At 43.5% G+C, this 22,595-nt stretch overlaps 1 long non-coding RNA gene across 1 annotated transcript in view; it reads right to left on the bottom strand.

Moving 5' to 3' along the window:
• Positions 1-22,595, bottom strand: part of LOC106504896 — a 34,849-nt gene that overhangs the window by 1,677 nt on the left and 10,577 nt on the right. Inside the window, exons 2-3 of the long non-coding RNA XR_002335693.1 lie at positions 15,057-15,141; positions 327-468 (exon numbers count right to left, since the gene is read on the bottom strand). This is a non-coding gene — a long non-coding RNA (uncharacterized LOC106504896). The remainder of the gene's footprint in view (positions 1-326; positions 469-15,056; positions 15,142-22,595) is intronic.

The following is a 22,595-nucleotide window of genomic DNA, read 5'->3' on the forward strand; positions in this document are numbered from 1 at the left end:
GTGTCATAAAATTTAATGCTTGGGATCCAAAAGAAAAAAAAATTATTTTTTCTGTTGGAGTTACTGTTCCAGTGTTACTTTACTTAAACATACCAGTATACCAGTTAGTGTTTGTAATGGGTCGGTGCAGCTGTGTGGTTTTCACTAATCCCCACCGCCAACCCCCTCCCTGCCCCTGTGCTCCACTACCTGAGAAAACAAAGAAAATTAAGGGGAAATAAACTTAGTGTTCCGTCATAATGAAGGTTCTCATTTGTTGGCTTTTACTCTTGATCTGTCACAGTTAAAAGTCCTTGATGTAAGGACATTGGGACCTAGTTGTGTACCTTTTCCGAGGTTATTTCTGTCAAGTCCAGTGTGGAAGTTGCTAGTCAATGGAGTTTTCCACAGTCATTTGAGACCCAGGCTCCGTCTATTTCAGGACTTCGCTCTTCTCCCAGTTTATAGAGTCTTCTATGTTGAAGGAGCCTGTGGGGAAAGTGCACACGGAAAATGTGTACGGGTCATGCCCAGAAATTAGCTGTATGCATCCTTTGCCCAACTTCCTTTGGACAAGACCTAGTCATTGGGCCCATCTAGATGGAGGAGATTCTGAGAAATGTGTCTGTTTGCCTGGGAGGCAAGGTGACAAGTTACCTGAACAGCTAGCCATTTTGTCAGACCCATATAATTTATTCTCTTTTTGAGGATTCCAATAAAGGTATTGAAGGGATGAATGAACTCAAAAGTGTTTCAAGTTATCCATGCACTGGATGTCTTAGTGCCCTTAATTCTGTAACTTAAAATTTTGAGACCAGGAAATTGCCAAGGAGAACATGAAACAAGTTTAAGGAAAAAGGAGCTTCCTTACCTTGTCTTCCTAACTTCTTCAAACTCAAAACACTTGACTGGAAGTCATATCATCATTCACTGCTTTCTATTATCTGTCATTGTTATTTGTACCCTGTTTATTCTAGACCCCACCTAGATTCTTTTAGAGACCATGTGTCCTTACAGAATGCTCAAGACAGGGTTGAGGCTTGATAGTACTTTACTGAATGAATTAATAAAATGATGGAAATGTCATTCTCTTTAACATAATGAACCCCTCTTAAGTGCAGATATTTAATCTGCGGAATGTTAAATGCCATCTTTTTAGCCAACTCATTTCTCAATTCTCCATTTGCTGACGTTTGCTGAGTGCCTCGGGGGAGTTAAAAGGAAAGTAAAGAGGAGTTCCCTTCGTGGCTCAGCGGTTAACCTGAGTAGGATCCATGAGGATGCGGGTTTGATCCCTGACCTCGCTCAGTGGGTTAAGGATCCTGCATTGCCGTGAGCTGTGGTGCAGATCACAGATGCAGCTCGGATCCTGCCTGGCTGTGGCTGTGGTGTACGCCAGCAGCTGTAGCTCTGATTCAATGCACGCTTCCATATGCTGTGAGTGTGCCCCTAAAAAGCAAAAAAAAAAAAAAAAAAAAAAAAAAAAAAAAAAAAAAAAAAAAAAGAAAGAAAGAAAAGGAAGTAAAGAGGAATCGAAGACGGTTCCCACATCAAGGAGAGAGGCTCTCCTTTTTTCTCTCTCAGAGTTGTACTCGCACTGGAAACAAAACCCTCTGGTACTGGACTCTGACCATACATGGGTCAGTAATACAAGAACTGATTAGGGGGTTGAATGAATCAGTGTGGAGTTATTACATAACGCACTGCTCTACATACAAAAAAAGATCCTCAAAATTATTCATTGATTACACCAAGAAATGACAACCCTAGTAGGATATTAACTTCAGCTGGAGGGTAATTTGTCTCAGAGGCATTATAGACGCTCAGAGCTTTAAACAGTTTAGAGTCTCGTCTCTGCCATTTGCAGATTGTATGACCTTGGTTTCTCCATCTGTAAATTGATGAAAATACTGCCTACCTAATAAGATTAAATAAGTTAGAAACATTCAATTAAATGTTAACAGAGCCTATTATTCATGTAAATTGTGCTTAATGCCTCTTCTTTCTAGGTTCAGTGATTATTGTCATTATACCTAGGGTAAGCTCTTGATAGAAATCAGTTGCAGGGAGAAGAAAGCCTAGATGTTTAGGCCTTAAAATTGGAGGATAATTACAAAACAGAAATAGACTGACAGACATAGAGAACAGACTTGTGGTTGCTAAGGGGGAGGGAGGGAGGAGTGGGATGGACTGGAAGTTTGGGGCTAATAGATGAAAACTATTACAGTTAGAATGAATAAGCAATGAGGTCCTACTCTGTAGCACAGGGAACTACATCCAGTCTCTTGGGATAGATCATGATGGATGATAATACAAGAAAGGGTGTGTGTGTGTGTGTGTGTGTGTGTATTTATATATGACAGGGTCCCTTTGCTATATAGCAGAAATAGGCACAACATTCTAAAAAATTGGAGGATGGAGTTCCCCCTTTGGTGCAGCAGGAGCAGCAGAGTCTCTGGAGCTCTGGGACTCAGGTTCAGTCCCCAGCCCGGCACAGTGGGTAAAGGATCTGGCATTGCCGAAGCTTGGATCTGATTCCTGGCCCAGGAACTCCATATGCCACAGGGTAGGAATAGCCTAAAATAAGTTATTAATTAATTAAAAAATTTAAAAGTTGGAGAGTAAAAGACATGAGGTGAACTAGAGATAGGGGATACAGGGGAAAATCATAAGTAAAGCTATGATTTTCCATCGTGGCACAGTGGAAACGAATCCAACTAGGAGCCATGAGGTTCCAGGTTCGATCCCTGGCCTCATTCAGTGGGTTAACGATCTGGCGTTGCCATGAGATGTGGTATAGTTCACAGATGCGGATCGTATCTGGCGCTGCTGTGGCTCTGGCATAGGCCAGCAGCAAAAGCTCCGATTGGACCCCTGGCCTGGCAACCTCCATATGCCGCCAGTGTGGCCCTAAAAAAAAAAACAAGATAAAAAAAAAAGTAAAACTAAAATCACTGACTGAAAATTTTCTTTATAAGTGCTGTAAGATAACTAAATTATTTGTTGCTAAATAATTTTAAAAGTGCATTGCCATAAACTATAAAACCAGTCTATAAGATTTTCATATAAAGTAGGGGAAACTTGATTTCCCTAAGAAGTAACTTTGTTAAGAAAGATAAGAAGAGGAGTTCCCATTGTGGCTCAGCAGCAATGAATATGAAAATTTGAACATTAGGACAAGTATCAAAAGACTGAAATCATACAAAGTGTATTCTCTGAGCACACGGAAAATCAATAACAGAAAGAGATAGGGTATTAAAAAAATACATTGGTTCAAGTACTGGTTCCTTCTTTTATAAGGATTAAACCTTTCCAGTATCCTAAACAGCTCCCAATATTGAGTTTGCATAAGACATTGTGCAGAGCCCTTTACATGAATTATCTCGCTTAATTTTCAACAGATTGGCACCAGTCCTGGCATGCCCGCAGCCTAGGCATGCCACCACCTACCAGCAGGCCAGCTGCCTTAGAAACTCCTGAGCCCCCAGCCCACCACATGGCCCGGCCCCACCCCCTGGTGGACTGACACTAACCCTAGGCCCAGTGAGGCTCTGCTAACTTTGTTGGTATCCAGGGTGCTCAAAAGCAGGCTCTCACCAGCCCCAGGCCTCCTTGGGCCCCAGCCCCACCCATCTGCAGCCAACTCCAACCCAGGGACCACCAGGGCCCTGCAGCCAGAGATTGTGGGATCTGGTTCCACCAGCTGGTAGGCCAGCTCTAACCCTGTGTCCTCTGGGGCCCTGATGGCTGGAAACAAACACCTGGGTCTTGGCTTGCGTCACTGTATAACCATGGTCAGCTAACTTACCTGTCCAGGTCTTTCTCACTTAAAGGAAGAGTCCTTTTCTCACGAAATGAACATATCTCTTATATATTAGGCATTGAATACACGAATGAATATTGACAAGTGTGCAAAACACAGGCATGAAAGCTAGAGTTGCTTTGAAAGCCTAGACTAAAGGTAAATATAATTGGAGGAGAATATTCATTGTCATAGACCCTACAATTTTGTTCTTTCCGGTGGGTCTTTTCCTCCCCTATTATTTTGTTTTGTTTCGTTTTTTCCTGGCTGAGGCTGCGTAGTTTCTGAGATCTGACTGTAGGTGGCGCAGTTATACTTTGCGCATGTTTACAGCAGCAAAAGCAGAAGCGCCCACCCTTCATGTCTAGACACAGGACGTGCACGGAATCATAAAATCTTCGGACAAGAGGGCTCTGGAAAGGTCATCTACTCCCTCCTTGTCTTTAGAAAATCTTTCTCCTCAGCCAGGAGATGATGCACGCTCTCTGCTATATTCCTTTTAGCTGCATTTAAAGCTCTACTGTTCATTCCCAGCCATGTAGTTTAGGATCCACAACACCAAAATACGCCAAGAAACAGCCCCCAAATAAAATCCAGTGTGTGCTTGTGCACACTTCCTTTCCCTGTGGGATTATGTACCACTCTTTTTTTTTTTTTTTTTTTTTTTTTCTTTTTAATGGTGGCTCCTGAGGCAGTTCCCTGGCTGGGGGTGGAATTGGAGCTGGAGCTGCCAGCCTATACCACAGCCACGGCAACACTGGATCGAGCTGTATCTGTGACCTTTGCTGCTGTTTGCTGCAATACCAGATTCTTCACCCACTGAGCATGCCACAGATTGAACCGTCATCCTCATGGAGACTGTGTAGGGTTCTTAACCCACTGAGCCACCCTGGGAACTCCCTTTGGACAACTCTTGGTCCTACTGGAGATCAGGGTGGTTCTTGACATTCTGATGATTTAGTAAATGTCATCTCTGGATTCTCATGAATTATTTTGTCTTCGGTTGAGATTTCTCAGTATCTGGGGTTCTGATATAGAAGGGGAAAACATTAGGCAAATTTATTTTCAAAGTGGCAGGTCTGAAAATCATTAAGACGAGATGTGGACAGATGCAACCTCCTCACAGGCCCCCGGAAAACCCCATTCCTGTGACTTGCCTCTCACCCAGAAGCAGGTATATAAAAAGATGTATTTCAATTACATGAAACTAGCATGCTCCTGACAGTTTTCCTACGAAGTGAATGTCTACATAGCTAATCCTGTTTTTCCATCAGTAATCGCAGAGTTTTTCCCCTCCTTTGAAAAAATCTGGGAGTTAATAAAGCCACATTTAAGGGTATATGAAATATTTTTTAAATGTTTAAAGGGCAATATTTTCATGATCAGCTATTAATAATAATACTCCAAGAAGATTACAGAGCACATGTGCAAACCACCCAGCAAGACTAAAGGGGGAAAAATGCCAGGAGTTATTTGAATCAGATGATGGACACATTCTGCATTAAACACTCACCCAGTTGTCTGCAGCTGGAGAATAGCACAGCTGTCTTTGGCGTTGCAGCCTTTTCCTTCCCAATTTTATTAAAGTGCTTAATTGTTTTGCAGGAATGGGTTGGTCTGGAAACAGCCGTTGATTCACAAATGGGAAAACACAGGGGCTATCTTCCTGAAGCAATGTGAAAATTCTCAAATATGTTCAGATGATGTTATTATCATTTAGGTAAATTTGTTCATTCAACTAGTACAGAGCTGTGAGCACCTAATATATACTGGGTATTGGGCTAGAGGATAGAGCAGTGAACAATTAAACATAAGTATCAAAAAGTATAGTGAATATTGTCATAGGAAATGTGCAGAAGTCAACAGGACCTAACCTAGCCTGGAGGTGAGGCCAGGTCTTCTGAAAGGACGCTACGCTTAACCAGAGATCTGAAGATGACAGGTGGGTGGGCCAGCAGAGGAGGGCTCCAAGTAGGAAGCATTGGATGGAGGAAGGTTGAGAGTTCAAAAAGAATGGACCACTAGAGACAGTGACGCTGGTCTAGCATGGCCAGAATTGCATGAGGACACTGGAAGAAGACTGAAGCTGGAGTGCAAGGTCAGGCCAGATTCTAGGGAGATTCTTTTTGACCAGCAAAGGGGTTTGGTTCTATCCTAAAAGCAAGGGGACAATATTGATGAGTGTATTCAGTGACATGATAGGGTGAGATCTGTGTATGACAGGTATGTTGCCAGCTGTGCGAATAGAAGGGTGAAAAGAGAATAGGGATTTTAAAGCAACATATAAATTTTTTTTTGTCATTTTAGGGCCACACCCGCGGTATATGGAGGTTCCCAGGCTAGGGGTCCAATCAGAGCTGTAGCCACTGGCCTACACCACAGCCACAGCAACGCCAGATCCAAGCCTTGCCTGCGACCTACACCCTAGCTCACAGCAATGCCAGATCCTCAACCCACTGAACAACGTCAGGGATCAAACCCACCACCTCATGGTTCCTAGTCAGATTTGTTTCCACTGCACCACGATGGCACCTCCAATTTTAATTTTTTTTTTAATGTTAATAAAAGCCATGGGAGAGATGGCCCAGAGAGTGGGTGCTGAGTGAGAAAAGGGCCAAGGTTAGAATCCTAGAGAGTATTTGAAGGACAAGCAGAGAAGAAGGAGGTGGGGAAGAGAAGAGGGGAGGGGTTAGGAGAACCAATAAAGGAACTTGGAAGGAACCAGACACGAGATTATCCAGGAGAATGTTGCTTTGCAGGAGTCAAGGTAAGAGATTGCTTCAAAAAAGGAGGAATCTGTCAGTGGTGATAAATGCTGCCCTGTAGCCAAACTAAGTGAGGACCGAGGAGCATTTCACACTGTAGGTAAGGGAGGATGGTGAGAGAGGAGCTAGACTACCCTGGGTTCCAAGGACATGCACTTCACGAAGTAAAGCTCCAGAGTTCTCTTGTGGTGCATTGGGTTAAGGATCTGATGTTGTCACTGCAGTGGCTCAGGTTGCTGCTGTGGCTCGGGTTCGATCTCTGGCCAGGGATCTTCCACATGTGAGCACAGCTGAAAAATAGAAAAGAAGAAGAAGTAGAGCCCCCAAATGAGGGGAAAAGATAGAGCTAGTAGTGGATGGTGGGGGATAGGGTCAAGGTGGGGGATGTTTTATAAATATGAGTAATTTGGAGGATATTTAAGTACTAAAGGAAGTGACAGGTTGAATGGATGGGATTAAAGGGAATTCAGAGGGAGGTCTTTGAGAAGGCTGGAGCGGTTGAGGTTCCAACAACAGGTAAAGCCAACAGCTTTGGATGGGAGGAGAAAAGAGCTTCTGCTGTCACAGGAGGGATAGAGGGGAGAATGGACCTGAACCCTGGTACATCTGAGTTTGGTGGCAAGAAGTTGAGAGTGTTCCTGTCTGGTGACTGTCATTTTCTCTGTGAGGGGGAAAAAAATAAGGGTAACTTTTTTGACATACCCAATGCAACAGTTTAAAATCCTACCTGAAGAGGACATTTTTAAAAAGTATTCTCTTTTTTTTCCAAATGTGTATTGACAGTATATAGAAATATATTTAATTTTTACCTTATTTCCAATCATACCCTTAAAAATTTCACTTGTAAGTTTGAATACTTGTAAAAAGTGTTCCTGAAGCTAAGAGAGAGATAAATTCTTACCATTGTATTTTTATTTTACTTATTTATTTTTGGCTGCACCCACACCATGTGAAAATTCCCAAGCCAGAGATTGAGACTGAGCCACAGCAGTGACAACGCTGGATCCTTAACCTGATGAGCCACTTGGGAACTCCTAGTATTGTGCTTTTTAAAAGCAAATTTAGACAAATGTAATTCATTGCAAAGACAGGGTATGAAGATAAGAAACATTGCGAAACTCTGCTTATTACAGTTGATGGTGGGTGCACTAAAGATATGAATTTGAACTAAAATTGTATATCTTACTTTAGTAAACATTTTATGATCAAATCTAACAGATGAATTCAAGCAATTCAACTTACACATCTGGATTTAATGGGTTTTTTTTTTTCCCTGAGCAGTTGAATGAATACATAACCAATAATGGCAGTAGGATTATATTAAAATCAGAGAGCTTAATAAACTTTATAGAACTGGATGATAATTAACACAGGAACCTGAACTTAATTAGATACTCATATAAAATGCTGGCAATAAGCAATGCCGTCTTTAATATCCACTAAAATGCACTTTAACTGCTTACTAAATGGCACAGCATGGTCCAAGAAGAATATAACACAAATAGAGTCAATGAAGTTTGAAGGAATTAGAGTAAATGCATCACACTTTTATTCATATGGAGCCCGCCTTGGGGGAGGGGAAAGGCCTTAGGGAGGCAGTGCAAATTTGTTGCTTCCTTGTCTTATCATTGTGCAGAATATGATGTTTCAAAGAATTTTTTTTTTTTTTTTTTTGGCCGTGGCTTCAGCATGAGGAAGTTCCCTGGCCAGGGCCTGAACCCATGCCACAGCAGTGGCAATGCCAGATCCTTAACCACTAGGCCACCAGAGAACTCCCTTTTACTTGTTTTTTGGCCAATGTTCCAAGACATTAAAGGGTTAATCCTCCTAATTGAAGCTGAGATCTTTTTTTGTGGCATCATTTTTGACAAGAGAAAGTCCTCTAAAAAGGACTTGTTGAGCGTTAGGAGGTCTCCTCCTCAACAGCGGTAACAAATGTTCCCTTTGTTATAACTCGACCTCCAATTTTCTCTATTTTCAACCCTGCTATATAGACAGGAAAATTCCCCCAAGTAATCATCATGATGCTCTTTCAGATCCAAACTCCTTGGGCCTCTTCTCCGCAAAAAGTAACCTGGTATGAATTGTCCTCTAGAACAAGGTTAGAAGGGTAACTTGAAACCCAGTTGTACAAGAGCATAGAAGCTCCATGCCCTTTCTGAATAAAATTATAAAGACTTTAGATTTGGTACAGCCATACTGGAAGCCCTACTCCCGTGGGTCCTACTCCAGCGAAAGTGCCAGGAACTACAGACGTCAGCCCCATGTCCCTTGGTTGCATTGCAGCTAATTATTCACAACAGCAAAGAGGAAACAAAGATTTACTCTTTTCCTGAAAGTCTCCACCCAGGTTCCTCAAGAATCTTGAAGCGCCTTGTAGGTGCCTTGAATCCCGAGGCCAGCAGTGGCTATGCTGAGCTAAGTGATATCTTGGTCATCCTTCTGATCTTCCCTGGCTCTGTTTTAGTCCAGGACCCAAAGGCCATAGAGCTAGTGGTATTGAAAGAGCCAGGAATGACCACGAAGGATGCCCCGCTCCTAGGCTGCCTTCCTCCTTCTCTCCCTCTTTCTTGTTAAAATCTAGTGAACTACATAGATATTCTTCTATGGATATCTTGAAGGCTATTCCAGATATTCCTGAAAGGCTTTCCAATCAGCCCTGCCTACCCCTCTAATCTCAGTCTCCTGTCCTCCAAGTATTTCACCACTCAGAAATGTCAGACTTCCCCTTTCTTGGTGCATTTTAGGGATTTTTCGGTATCCCAAGGGAGGGATTCTGCACAAATCTCTTCTTCTTTTCTTGATTCCTAGGATGCCTATTCCTGGTTCAGCATAGTACAGGCTCAGACAATGGTACTCACTGTTGGACCGTTTATTTATAGCAGGTTGAGTATGAGTTGAGACATTGGACAGACGTGGCATTGGATCCTACCTCTTGTGACTTGCTAAGTTTGGGAACTAGGGAAAGTTATTTAATTTCTATGGACCTCATTTTCATCATTAGTAAAATGAGAATCCTTATGGCAAGTACTACTTTAGGATTATCGTAGTACCCGACAGACAGAAGGTTTCAATCCAGCTGTTATTAAGGGTCTGAAACTTGGAGTTCCCATCGTGGTTCAGCGGAAATGAATCCGACTAGGGACCATGAGGTTGTGGGTTCGATCCCTGGCCTCGCTCAGTGGGTTAAGGATCCAGCATTGCTGTGAGCTGCGTTGTAGGTCACAGATGAGGCTTGGATCTGGGTGTTGCTGTGGCTGTGGGTAGGCCAGCAACTAGAGCTTCTGTTCGCCTTCAGCCTGGGAACTGCCATATGCTGCAAGTGCAGCCCTTTAAAAGAAAAAAAAATTTTTTTTAAATATATAACTCAAGTTAAACATTGATAATTATCAAAGCAAACTGGAAGTTTTGATAGAGTGTCACAATTTATGGAAAGACTTTTGGGGCTTTGTAACCTGAACTGATAACCAGAATTGCATTATTATTTTTAAATAGTCCATCTCTACCTTTTAGTGTTAAAAACAATGACACCTCTGATCTCTTTGTGTCTGGAATCATCTGGATATGCAGGGGCTAAGACACGTATTATATGCAGAAGGCTTTCTCTTTTATGATGATTTGCAATACAGTCATGTCTCCAAAATTTTCTCTGTTCAATTTTCTTTAATGTTTTTGAAACTAATCATTTTTTTTTAACAATTTTTAAAAACCCTACAAGCTAAATGAAAATGATTTGGGAACACTTTGACAAGACTATTAATGCCATTGGTAAACTTCTTATTGGTTGGGTCAGTGTGATCTTCAGTGGGTTTTTTGCAGATTAAAAGCACATACCCCTCCCTCCCACTCCCACTTCCAGAGAGATGTGTTCTCAAAAACCAAAGAAAATGATTTTTTTTTCCTTTTCTAGGGCTGCTCCTGCTGCATATGGAGGTTCCCAGGCTAGGGGTCTAATCAGAGCTGCAGCCGCCGGCCTACGCCAGAGCCACAGCAACATGGGACCAGAGCTGTGTCTGTGACCTACACCATAGCTCACAGCAATGCCGGATCCTTAACCCGCTGAGCAAGGCCAGGGATTGAACCTGCAACCTCATGGTTCCTAGTCGGATTCGTTAACCACTGCGCCACGGCGGGAACTCCAAAAATGAGTGATATTACTCCAAAGTTGCACACTTCCCCTGCGGCCCCTCATGCCAGGCTCCACTGCCTTGGTGGGGGCCACCTGCTCTTCTCAGGCCTGAGCATGGAGACCACCAAAAATGCCCCCTCACACCCTGCTCTCCCATCCTTCCTCTGAGCCCACTTTTCCCTTCTCTTCAGCTGAGGGAACTTCAGCCACTCACAGTATCTTAGAAGTATCTTTCACAACAAATAACAGTGCCTTTGAGAAGAGAGAACCCAAAACACTTTCCCTCATGGGTCTTTAAAACAGTCATTGGCTGTACCCACAGCAGGTGGAAGTTCCTGGGCTGGAGATCAAACCTGGGCCACAGCAGTGACCCAAGCCACTGAACTACAACCCTGGATCCTTAACCTGTTGAGCCACAGGAGAACTCCTAAAACACGATCATCTTCATGATCACGGAAGCAACATCCTCCACTATCATTTGCTATTGAGTGAACTAACATACATGAAATAGTTCTTAGGGCCTGACACATATTCAATGGGCATATATAGTACATATTAGCTCTTACCACTATCATGGGATTAAGTACATACTAAGTTTCAGGGTGCTATGCTGAATCCTTTCTATACCAAATCTCCTTTAATTGCTGTAAGAACTCCATGGGTGGAAGATATTTTATACCCATTTGAATTATTTACTTACTTAAAAAAATTTTTGGAGCATTTTATTTTACTTATTTTTATGGAAGTATAACTAATGTATAATATTATGTAAATTATAGGTGTACAATAGAGTCACAATTTTCAAAGGTCATACTCCATTTTTAGTTATTATAAAATAACTATAATCCCCATGTTGTACAATTAGTCCTTTTAGCTTATTTTATTTTATTATTTTTTGACTGTGTCCATAGCATGCGAAAGTTCCCAGGAGGGAACCCCATCCACAGCAGTGACAATGCCAAAGCCTTAACCACTAGGCCACCAGGAAACTCCAATTATAGCTTATTTTACACCTAACAGTTTGTACTTCTTAATCCTCAACCCCTTTACTGTCTCTCCCTTTCCCTCTCCCCACTGGTAACCACTAGTTTGTTCCTTATATCTGTGAGTCTGCTGCTTTTTTGCTATATTCACAAGTTTGTTGTATTTTTTAGATTCCACATATAGGTGATATACAGTATTTGTCTTTCTCCAACTTATTTCACTTAGCATAATGCCCTCCCAGTCTATCCATGTTGCTGCAAATGGGAAAGTTTCATTTTTTTTTCTTATGGCTAAAATATTACCTTGGAATACCCTTCATCTGTTGAGAGATACTTAGATTGCTTCCATGTCTTAGCGATTTTACACCCATTTTACAGATGAGGAAACAAAGATGGTAAGAAGTCAAGTGCCCAAATTCATAGTGTTGATTTGTTCTAGAACTGAATTCAAACCCAATCTCCATAGACTGTATTGTCTATCCCCTACATCAACTGTGTTTGTGTTTAGGTAGGAATGACTTATGGGCAGTCTTTGAAAAAGACTGGGGAATCATCAAGCTGAAATGTTCTCTTGGATTTAAAAATTCTGTAATGAAGACTTAGATGGTTTACTAAATATGAAATACATCTGGGTTGGGGGGAGAGGAATAGAAGCAAAGAAGGAGAGAAGAAACATTTATTAGGTCTCCCAGTTGGCTAGTGGTCAATTCAAACTTTATTTATTTGCTTTTTTTTAGGGCCACACCTGCAGCACATGGACATTCCCAGGCTAGGAGTCAAATCAGAGCTACAGCTGCTGGCCTATGCCATAGCAACACCGTATCCTTAACCCACTGAGTGAGGCCAAGGATCAAACCCACATCCCCATGGATACTAGTCGGGTTCGTTTCCACTGTGCCACAATGGAACTCCCCAATTCAAACTTTAAATCCAGGTTGGTCTCACCTCAGAGCCCAGCTTTCTGTCAAGGACTCCAGAGTTGTACACTTGTGCTCCAATTCTATAACTCCACTGCAAGTGATTTAACAATAATTTCATATTTTCCACTGAGACACTGAAACGTCTTATTGAAAGAGGTCAGGGAAGTCGCTTCCTCAGAGCAGAGTTGGAGAGACAGCTAGACAGTGGCACTGGGAGTGGGGGTGGCTTTCAGTGCAGAACTACGCAGAGGTGTAAAGACAAATGAGCTGGCCTTTTAGGTCTTTTCCAGTCCCCAAGCTCCAGGATTTATTTGGCCATGAAAATGTCAGGCTTTTTCTTCCATAAAATGATGTATGATGGTCTGAGTACATTCCCCAATCCCACCCCCACCTCCTCATATCTGATTAAAAAGCAAAGATTAAATCACTGAAAACAATGGAAAGGAAGGTTTTTCTCCAAGAGGGATGAGGTTTTCCTGAGACAAAGCAACAGGAGGAGCAGAGGGAGTACAAAGGAAAACGCAGGGGTCTGGGAGGGACAAGCTGAGCATAGAGCAGGTGGATGGATCCAGCAGAGAGTGGGGGCTGGGACAAAGGCCAGTTGCAGTTGGGTTATGAGGGCTATCAGCTTACATTAACCAACAGGCATGGAGTGGAAACCAGGGCTCTAGTTATGCAAACCAAATGAATGCATTTGAACAATTTGCGAACCATGTTTTTTATTTTTATTTTGAAAATTTTTTCTTGATATAGGATCTCAGTTCCCAGAGAAAGGATTGAACCTGGGCTGCAGGGGTGAAAGCACTGCGTCATTATGACTAAACCACCAGGGAACTCTCTAGAACCATCCTTTTTTTGTTGGGTGTTTAGGGTTTTTTTTTTTTTGGCCAGCTAGCAGCATGTGGAAGTTCCCAGGCCAGGGATCAAACCTGCAATCAATCGAAGTTCTCTTGTGGTGCAGATCTTTCACTTACTGCACTGCACAAGAACTCCTAGAACCATCCTCCCCCCAGCACATGAAAGTTCCCTGGCCAGGGATCAAACCGGAGCTGGAGCTGCGACCTCCACCACAGGGGCAGCAACACCAGATCCTTAATCCACTGTGCCAGGCCGGGGGTTGAACTGGTGCCTCCACAGAGATAAACTGGATCATAATGCACTGTGCCTCAGCAGGAACTCCCTAGACCTATCCCTTTTTACCCAGGAGATATGAGGTCAGCCTTGAATCAAAACTCATTCATTCAACCAATACTCATCGCCGCCACTGTACCAGACAGAATTCTGGGTTTGGAGGATACAGAAATGACCCAAGCAGTTCTAGTTCACTGCCTTTGGGAAGAGAGAAAATAAACACCACGATCAGTAGTAAAGCATGTGGTATTCTAGTTAGCATCAGGGACTAAGTAAAAAATAAAGCAGAGAGCCCGAGAGGAAACATCGGCGCAAGAGTCGGAGGTGGTAATGTTTGGGGGATTTGGCCAGGCATGATGCCTGACTGAGGGGGTCAGAGCAGAGGAAGGAAAGGACAGGGTGCTGATGACAGTGGGGCAGGAGGGTCCTAGGCAAGGGAGGGACAGTCCAGGTCCTGGGGTGGGAGAGGACCTGGTGCCTGAGAGACAGTGAGGACAACCAAGTAGCTGGGTAGGAGGTGGAGTCACAGAGCTCACAGGGGCCAGATCCTGCAGGGCACTGAACATACCTGAAAAGATTTTAGCTTTCAGATCCAGGGAGATGGGACTGCACCCTGGGAAAGGTAAAGCAGGGAGACCACCTAGGATGCTGTTGCAATAATCCAAGCAAGAGATGATGTTGGCGTAGACCAGCTGTAGTGGTAGCAGAGGTGGAGGAAAGTAGTTAATGTCTGGATATGTTAAAATGCTAGACCTGCAGGGGTAAAAAGGAAGACAAGCCTCAGGAAAGGAGGGAGGCTCTTGCTAATGATCTGCCCTTAATACATCTGCCACCGTTTGTCATCTCAGCAAAAAAAAAACCCTGGAGGCTCCATTCAGACTGACTGTGCAATGGGACTCACTCATGCGCTTAGCTGGTTTCCACTGAGAGTTGGGACAAGGGGTTGTATTTTCCATATTTGCAGGTGACTGACTTCTATTTGCATCAAGTGTTGTATGGGGCACTTTGTATGGAGATTCAAAGAGACCTAAGACCCAGTTCTTGGCTTCAAGGTGCTCTTTGTCTAGGGAGGTGCACAGGCAATAATTTCAAAGAGATGGATAACGGAAGAGCCAGGATACCCTTAAGAGTACAAAATAGGGCAATTGGATCAGCCCGCAAGAAGACAGGTATTAGAGGGGGGCTTTGAACTACGTAGGAGTTATCCAGGAGACAACCACAGGGAGGATATTTTAGGCAGAGGAGCAGCAGGTACAGCAGAATGGGTGTGTAGCTTAAACTAGCTCAGGGCATGCGTGCACCTCTGCAGCTGTGTGGGTTCATTAGCCCAGGAAAGCCAAGGCTTACCTCGATTAAGACATCATGTCAGTGAGCCCTCTGGCTGCCCTGTGCTTGGGGTCACACGTAGAGAAGAAAAGATCCATTCTTCCTCCTAGAAAAATCAACTCAAGTCATGTATTTTATTCCTGACTTGGATCCTCAATGTCTTTTAATATCAAAGCCTATCTGTGTGAAGCCTGGAGACCAAATATCTAGTTTGAAGTCCAGCCTTTTCTACTTGTCTGACCTTGAGTAAGTCACTATTTCTGTGCGTCTCGCTTCATCTCTGGAGAGTAGAAAAATAATAACACATGTCTCAAAATGCTGCTATGAAAACAAATGAAACAGGTCTGCAAAAACTTTTCCCAAAAGGTAGAGCGCTGTTCAAATATTAGTTATTGTTTTAGAACCGAGTAACTGAAAAATGCCACTCTCTGCTGATGACCTCTTGTCTCTCATGCCCTCATCGCCACCTCTAACATCCCATGGACCATGGTCCTTGTTCTTCCAGTTTTCACCCAGTCTGCAGGATCTTCTGATCACTCTCTCTCCCCTCTAACCAGGCCAACTCCAGGGTAGATCGCCACTTCCGTAGTTAGCCTCTCTTCTCCCACGCTGCCTGGCACTCATGCCAAAACTTTACTCCATTCTCAAGCCCCAAGATTTTCTCAGCACCTAACCTTGCCTCCTATTTTATCAAGAAAATGAGGTTTCCGGCATGAACTTCTGCTTCCTCCCTCCCCTCCAGCCTCCACCAAAAACATCAACACTTAAACAAGGCTTCTCATTTATAAACACCCTTCACTTTTTTTTCCAGGGTCTCAAGGTAAAAGGCATCTCTTCTGTTCAAGATAAGCCCATCCCCCCCCACTCCTTCTCTCCCTCTCCCTCCTACACACACACACACACACACTCCCTCTCTCTCTCTCCCCCCTCTCCCTCCTACCTACCCCCATCTCAGCCTTTTATTCATGATCTCCTTTATCCTTGGGGATGTTGTTCCATCCATACTCCCCTTTCTTCAATAAATTCACCCTCTTGCTTTCTATTAGCCCATTGCCCTTAGCCTATAAATACATCAAGATTCACCTTTGGAGGAGCAAGTCTCTCTTGACCTCCCCTTGACCTCTCAGCAAAGGATCATGAAAATAGCTTGATAATTGGGGTCTTCACTTCCTCACTCCTCAACCCACTGCCACTTGGCTTATGAACAGACTACACAACTCTAACTTCTTTCAAAAACATCACCTCCAAATTGCCAAAGCCACTGGACACTCCCTGTCTAAGTCTATGGCCCTTTCTACTGTTGGACACTATTTCTCCTTCAAATCCTCCTGAAATTCCTACTTCTTTGACATTGCTCATGAGTCTTCTTCTACATTTTTGATGGTTACTTTTTGTCATATTTCCCCCATTACTCTCTTCTGCCAACATCCTAAATGTTTGCATTCCTCAATGGGTTGCTTTCTGCCTCACTCTTTCATTTTCCTATACTCCCCAACACAGTCATGATTTTAATGTTCCCCTCCCCATGCTGATGGCCTCTAAATGCAAATCTCCTGTACTGACAGCACTGCTGGACTCGAGACTCCTACCCCTCTCAGCTGGAGATCTCAGACATGAAAATCCACGTGGCCCAAACTAAATGCACCATTGCCCGACTTCCCCCAAGTTGGGTCGTTTTGCTGTGTTTTTCTCAGTAACTGACATTACAGTCCACTTGGTGACTGAAGTCAGGAAACTGGGACTCATCCCAGGTTATTCCTGCTAATTCATCCCACCACAACTGGCCAATCATTAAATCTTCTTTGTGTGGTCTTTTAGCCACAGCAACAGCAACACCTGATCTGAACTGTGTCTGCGACCTACACCACAGCTCACGGCAACACCAGATCCTTAACCCACTGAGTGAGGCCAAGGATCAAACTCACAACCTCATGGTTCCTAGTCGGATTTGTTTCCACTGTGCCACGATGGGAACTCCTGCAGTCACTTCCATATTGGCCTCCCCACCTTTAATCTTATTTCCATTATCCTCCCCCAAATCCATGCGCTCCCTCCATGTGGGGACAAACTACAGAACGGAGAAGGAACGTCCCTTTCATGTCACCTCACACTGTGTGCCTTTTCTCACACTGCTTCGACTCCCCAGAATACCGACCCCCTTTTTCTACCTGCCTACCTTGTACTCCAAGACTCAGGTGAGATTTGACCTCCTTCAGAAACCCTCCGTGAATTCCCTGGATGTGCCTCACCTCTGGGCTCACGTGGCTCTCAGCTTAGTGCAGGTAATGTCTAGGGAGTTGCCTGTTTGCCTTATAGGAAACGTCATGCCTTTTAACCTTGTGTTTCCAGTGCTCAGCACACTGACTGGTACGTAGTAAGTACTTAGCAAGTGCTCCATGGACTAGGCCAAGGTCAACGGGACAAACCTCTTTATTTGATGAATGACTTTTACAAGTTCCACATTATAGAGCTCCCTGGTATCACAGCGGGTAAAGGATCAAGGTTTGTCACTACTGAAGCTCGAGGTGCTGCTGTGGCACAGGGTTGATTTGGGCCTGGGAATTTCTGAATGCCATGGGTGTGGCCAAAAATAGAATCTATTTTCACAGCATTGTAAATCAACTATACTTTAATTTAAAAAAAAAAAAAAAAAAAAGCTCCATGTTGTATATTTAAAAAGATAAGACTAAAGAGTCAAGGAGATTCAGTTTATTTTTGTTTTTGTTTTGTTTTTTTGTCTTTTTGCCTTTTCTAGGGCCAATCTCACGGCATATGGAGGCTCCCAGGCTAGGGGTTGAATCGGAACTGCAGCCACCGGCCTACGCCAAAGCCACAGCAGCGCGAGATCTGAGCCGCATCTGCGACCTACACCACAGCTCATGGCAACGCCGGATCCTTAACCCACTGAGCAAGGCCAGGGATCAAACACTCAACCTCATCGTTCCTAGTCGGATTTGTTAACCACTGAGCCACGACAGGAACTCTGAGATTCAGTTTCTAATTCTAGATCTAACACTTATTAGCTCTGTGGCCTTGCACCAATTTTGTTGTCCTTTCTAAATCCCAATTTTCTAATCCGTAAATGAGAATATCACTATTTTCCTTACCAGTTTGGTGTGATAATTAAACAAGATAAGATAAATCAATTACTTATTTCACTAGTGCTTGGCATAGCTTACACACTAAATAAATGATAACTGTTATTATTTTACTGCTACTCTTATTAGTAAATTGTGTTTTCTTTGAAAAAAATGTTGAATAAATTTAGCAATAAAGTTACAATTCCAAACTTCTAGGAGAGTCTAGAAAAAGAGCTCAAAATACAGATTCTATATTTCTACAGACCTCTGTGTTTCTATAGGATTCTGCAGATGATTTTGTATTTCTGAATACGAGTCAGGGTTCTCCAGAGAAATAGAACAGATAGGATCTGGAATTTCCATTGTGAATCAGCAATAATGAACTAGACAAGTATCCATGAGGACGAGGATTTGATCCCTGGCCTAGCTCAGTGGATTAAGGATCTGACATTGCCGTGAGCTATGGTGTGAGTTGCAGACATGGCTTGGCTCTGATCCCTCGTTGCTGTGGCTGTAGCATAGGCTGGCAATTATGAAGGCTGAGAAGTCTCACGTTCTGCCATCTGCAAGCTGGGGACCCAGGAAACTGACGGTGTGATTCTAGCTGAACCTGAAGGTCCGGGAACCAGGAACACCCGTGGCGTCCGTCCCAGTCCAAGGGCAGAAGACAGATATTCAGGTAAGCAGTCAAGAAAAGAGAGAAGATTCTGCCTTCCTCCACTTTTTGCCCTGTTCAGCTCTCAGGGATTGGAGGATGCCCATCCACACTGATTGGGGCAATCAGATCCAAATGCTTATCTCCCCAGAAATGCCTTCACAGACACATCCAGAAATAACATTTAACCAGATAGCTGGGCATCTCATGGCCCAGTCAAATTGACACAAAAAATTTACCATCATACTAGATAAACCTTTATATCTTTAAAAGATAAATGTTGTCACCTGAGAGAATCTAGGCTCTGTGTGGGCAAGGCCTTATCTCTCTCTATTGATTTACAGCAAGTCTTTATCGAATCCATTATTAGGTTGCCCATGCATAGAATAGGGCCGGGCAGAGAAGAGAAGCACAATCCATTATCTAACGAATAAATAAACAAATGAAAAATGGGTCTTCACTAGCTACTTTTGAAACAGATTGATGCGCTTTTGATCATTATCTACACACTGCAGACCAAGGACTCACCTCATTTCTAACTAGTTCTCATCCTCAAGCCCTTGTCCATTCTGTTCGATGCTGCCCTCTTGCCCTCCCTTATGCCAGCAGGCCCCCACCCTCAGAGCCTCCAAACTCAGCTGTTCCCTATGCTTGGAATATTCTTCACCTCGAGTATAGCTATGGATCACTCCAACATCTCTTCTGGACCTGTGCTGAAATGTCACTTTTTAAGGGAACCATTCCCAACTGTCCTATTTTATTTTATTTTATGCCTATATCATGTGAAAGTTCCTGGGCCAGGCATTGAACCCGAGCCGTAGCAGGGACCCAAGCTACAGCTATGACCACCCCAGATCCTTAATTATTGGGTCACTAGGGACCTCCCCAAAATCTTAGATTTGTTTGTTTTTTCTCAACTCTCCTATATATATATATATTTTTTCTTTTTAGGGCCACACCTTAGGTATATGGAGGTTCCCAGGCTAGGGGTTGAATCGGAGCTATAGCTACCAGCCTACACCAGAGCCACAGTAACACGGGATCTGAGCTGTGTCTGCGACCTGCACTACAGCTCAGGGCAATGCCAGATCCTTAATCCACTGAGCTAGGCCAGGGATCAAACCTGCGTCCTCATGGATGTTAGTCAGATTCGTTTCCGCTGAGCCACGATGGGAACGCCCCCTCCCTACCCCGTCCTATTTAAATTGCAATTTCCACTCTTCACACTCCCTAAGCCCCCTACTCTGCCTTTGGTTTTCTTCTATCATGTGTGAGGCCGAAAAACAAGTCTTAATACATTTAAGAATGAAATTATATCAAGCATCTTTTCTAATCACAATGGTATGCAACTAGAAATCAGTGGCAGGAAGAAAACTGGAAAATTCACAGATATGTGGAGATTAAACAACATTCTACTGAAAAACCAATGGGTCAAAGAAGAAATCGAAAGAGAAATTAAGAAGATATTTTGAGAGAAATGAAAGTGAAAATACAACGTATCAAAACATTTAGTAATGCAGCAAAAGCAGTTCTAAGAGGGAAGTTCATAGATACATGCCTATATTAAGAAAGATTTTAGAGTTCTCTTGCAGCATGTGGGTTAAGCATTGTCACTGCAGTAGCCCACGTCATTGCTGTGGCACAGTTCAGTCTTTGACCCAGGAGCTTCTCTACGAGGCCAAAAAGAAAACAACAAACAAATAAAAAAAAAAAACCCAGATAGATCTCAAGTATCTCAAGAACTAGAAAAAGAACTAAATAAACCCAAAGTTAGAAGGAAGGAAATTACAAAGATCAGAGTGGAAATAAATAAATAGGAGTTTCTGTTGTGGCCTAGCAGGTTAAGAACCCAACTAGTACTTATGAAGGTGTGTGTTCAATCCTTGGCCTTGCACAGTGGGTCAAGGATCCAGCATTGTCACAAACTGCAGTGTAGATCGCAGATGCAGCTTGTATCTGGCATTGCCGTAGCTGTGGCATAGGCCAGCAGCTGCAGTTCCCAGCCGAGGAACTTCCATATGATGTGGGTGCAGCCTTAATAAATAAATATATTAAGACTGAAAAGAAAATAGAAAAGACTAATAAAAATTAAGAGCTGGGATTTTTTGGTTTTCGCCACCCCCCCCTTTTTTTTTTTTTGTCTTTTAACCTCTATGGAAGTTCCCAGGCTAGGGGTCGAATCAGAGCTGTAGCCGCCGGCCTATACCACAGCCACAGCAATGCGGGATCTGAGCCGCCTCTGAGACCTACACCACAGCTCATGACATCGCCAGATCCTTAATCCACTGAGCAAGGCCCGGAATCACACCTGCCACCTCATGGTTACTAGCCGGGCTTATTAACCACTGAGCCACGATGGGAACTCCTGGTTTTTGCCTTTTTTCTTTTTCTTTTTTTGGCCACCCCACAGCATATGGAGTTCCCGCTCTTGCAGCTGCAGCAATGCTGGATCCTTTAACCCACTGTGCCAGGCTGGGGATTGAACCAGCATCCTGGTGCTGCAGAGACACTGCCCATCCTATTGCTCCACAGCGAGAACTCCAAGAGCCGCTGTTTTAAAAGATAAACAAAATAGAAAAAGCTACGTCCAGCCAAAAACTGCACATGAATATGTATAGCAGCTTTATTCATAATTGTCATGACTCGAAAGCTATGAAGATGTCCTTTGGGAGTTGAGAAGATACATCCAGACAATGGACAATTACTCGTGGCTAAAAAAACATGAACAGACATGGAGGATACCTAAATGCCTATCATTAAGTGAAAAAAGCCAATCTGAAAAGGCTGAATACTAAAAAGTATGAGAGGCTGCATATAGAAAAGTCCAACTATTTGACATGCCGGGAAAGGCAAAACAATGAGGACAGTAGAAGGATCAGTGGTTGTCAGGGGCTGGGGGATGGAACCAATGCGTAGAGCCCAGAGGATTTTTAGGTCAGTGCAACTGTTCCGCATGATTCCACAAAGGTGGATATAGCTCACTACGTATTTGTCCAAACCCAGAGAACATACACAACCTTGAGCGAACCCTAATGTCAACTGTGGTCATTGGTTGAAAATGATATGTCCATGTAGGTGCAGGTATTGTAACAAATGTATTCATCTGGCGCAGAAAGTTGAACTTGGCAAGTATGTGAACATCTGGGGAGGGGGATATGGGAGCTTTCTGTATTCTAATTAATACTGCTGTGAACATAAAATCACTCTAAAAATAAAGTTATTGCTTGTTTAAAAAGATAAAACATAAAAAGTTATGTGAATATGTGGTGGGGGGGAGATTTTAAAAAACCCAGATAAGCAGTTTGCTCTGGAGCTCTTCTCTCTCACTTTCCCACAAACTGAAATACAGGTGGGCTCACCTTGATCACGCAATGACATCACTCCCTTAGATGGCAGGTCGGCAAGTCTTGGGGACCCAAGGTGAGCCCCTGTGCAGCTGCCAGCCTGGGCCACTCAGGTTGGGAGTGTGTATGAAAAAGAAGGGGGAGGAGTTCCCATCAGGGCACAGTGGTTAACGAATCCAGCTAGGAACCATGAGGTTGCGGGTTTGATCCCTGCCACTTGCTCAGTGGGTTAATGATCCGGCGTTGCTGTGAACTGTGGTGTAGGTTGCAGACGCAGCTCGGATCTTGCATTGCTGTGGCTCTGGTGTAGGCCAGCGGCTACAGCTCTGATTCGACCCCTAGCCTGGGAACCTCCATATGCCGCTGAAGCGGCCCAAGAAATGGCAAAAAGACCATAAAAAGGGGGGGGGATTTACTTTTTTTTACAGCAGTTTAGCTTTAACCAACCCATAGAATAAATGAATGAATGAATGAATGAGTA

The sequence above is a fragment of the Sus scrofa genome, chromosome 9 (genome assembly GCF_000003025.6).
Source record: "Sus scrofa isolate TJ Tabasco breed Duroc chromosome 9, Sscrofa11.1, whole genome shotgun sequence".
Classification (NCBI taxonomy): domain Eukaryota; kingdom Metazoa; phylum Chordata; class Mammalia; order Artiodactyla; family Suidae; genus Sus; species Sus scrofa.